We start from the raw sequence: 2,254 nt of genomic DNA on the forward strand, positions 1-2,254 counted from the left end.
GGAGGCTGGGTGATATAGGATGTTGCTACTCCAACTTCTGCTTTCAGCTGGCTCTTCTGATAAATTCCTTGTCACTTATGTGTGACCTCCTACCTACCCACTGTCTGTTTCTAAGAAATCTATTGTTACAGACCAGGCAAACACGAATTATTTACAGGGGTTCTGTGCTTTGTCTCCACACATCTTGTGTCCTAAGATACAATGTGACAAGAGCCACATGCCTGCCTTGCCCGTCTCAGCTCTTCACCTGGGAAGTGCTCCCTCTGAATGGGTCAGATGGATGGTAGAGGAGCCAGAGAAAATTAGCATTGTGTTCTCAGAAAGCACCAGGAAGCAAAGTCTGCCTTTGTTGGTATCCCTTTAACGTTGGTAATTTGCCCCAAACAATTCTTAATACTCAAACACAAATGCACTCCCATGATTGAAGTCATGACAGCTGTGGAAAAGCACAGCAGAAAGGGGGATCCTGGGGTGCGGTGCGGGGGAGCTTGGGATCTTCCTGTGGTACTAACAGGTCACTCAAGATTGGAAGCCGTGTCAGAATCTTGATCTTGTACACACTATGTTCAAATCTTTTTGATTCTAGTTCATTCATATTCTTTTGTTTCTTTTGCAGAATTATCTTACTAGGTTTCTAACTAACTTGATTTGCTCTCGGATGTTAATCTTGTTCCCAACTTTCTTCCAATCAATGCTGAAACATTCATTCCAAACTGAATGCCAAATTCTGCAATTCATCTCTGGTACCAAATGACCTAGAATGGTATATAAGGACAACCATTATGTGATCCCAGCCCAATTTTCTACACATATATCTCTCCTGAATCTCATATAATAGTTTCCCACTATTCAGAAGGGTATGTCCACACCCTGCAATGAACACCTGACACCACGGATAGCACTGAATCTCATATGTGTTCTTTTCTCCACTCATCCTTATGATAAAGTTTAATTTACAAAGTGGACATTGTCAGAGATTAACAAAAACTAAAATTAAATAGAACAATTAGAATAATAAACTGCAATAAAAGTTATATGAATATGGTCTCTCAAACATATCAAGAAAAATATTAATATTTTCAGACCCTGATGGATTGCAAGTAACTGAAACAATGAAAAGAGAAATTGTGGATGAGGAGGTGCTATTATAAAATCCTTCAGACTCTGCAAGAACACTACCATTCACCTACATGTAAAAGAAAGAGGAATATGTTGTAAATTATTTTTAAATATTTTCTGATGGACAGTTTCCCTAAATCACAGGACAGTTTTCCAAAAATTTAAGCATTTTCAATTTTAATTTGTTGAGCTTTCCATCAGTTATTTTTTTTCCAAAGAGTTTCTATGCAGGTATCCAGGGTCGATGTTTATTTTTACTTTGTCCAGGGGCTTTTGCCTATACTTCTCTAGTCCATACCAAAAGTTTAACTATGCAAATGCTGATTCTTTTTAAAAAGACTCAATTATGATTTATGTGTTGTCTCTAAATTATGCAAAATATCTTAAAACAAAAAAAAAAGACTAAAATAAATATTTTGAAATCCAGTGAAGACTATTGCTAACTACTCTGCATTACAGTTCTTTTTTAATAAATTACAGCTTTAATTAGTTCACATTGTTTTTTTAAGTCTTTCATAACAAGTAATATCTAATTTTACTATTTGGTTATATTTTCATGTTAAAAATAGTCCTTTCTCATTTATATAATACTTTACTGAAGAATATATACACTTTACAATCCAAATGAAAGATAGCTAATATTTTCCATTTGATATTATTTGAAAAATATTTTGGAACCCTAAAAAGAATGTTGAAAAATCACTTCTCTCTTCAGTAGCACTTATACCAAAATTGGACCAATATAGAGAAATTAGCATAGACTCTGAGCAAGGATGACACTCAAATTCATGAAGCACTCCACATTTTCTCATAAAAATTTTTAAAAGCCGAAAAATTAATTTAAGAGATGATCAGATTTACAAAGAGGACTTCACATTAAGTTATTACTTTGAAATTTTATTTTTCTTAAAAAATATACAATTGAGTGATAGTCTTTATGTTTGGCTAAACATTTGTATAAAGGGGAAAAAAGTTATAACTGGATAGTATGTAAAGTTGAAATAAATAAAAATGGCAAAATAGCTTGTAAATTTACTACCCTCTCCAAAAAATAAAAACAAAGGTAAGCACCTAAGGCACTTTTGGGACCAGGAGATATCAACAGGTGAGCCTGCAGAAAGTGAAAGAAAATAGA

General features: G+C 34.0%; 1 non-coding gene across 1 annotated transcript; it reads left to right on the forward strand.

Annotated features, from left to right (window-relative positions):
• The first annotated feature begins 1,821 nt into the window (after positions 1-1,821).
• On the forward strand, positions 1,822-1,927 carry LOC113196632 (U6 spliceosomal RNA). Its single transcript, XR_003302574.1, has one exon. It is a non-coding gene; the product is annotated as a U6 spliceosomal RNA (small nuclear RNA).
• Positions 1,928-2,254: the final 327 nt, after the last annotated feature.

Source organism: Urocitellus parryii, chromosome 12 (assembly GCF_045843805.1).
Source record: "Urocitellus parryii isolate mUroPar1 chromosome 12, mUroPar1.hap1, whole genome shotgun sequence".
In the NCBI taxonomy this organism is placed as follows: domain Eukaryota; kingdom Metazoa; phylum Chordata; class Mammalia; order Rodentia; family Sciuridae; genus Urocitellus; species Urocitellus parryii.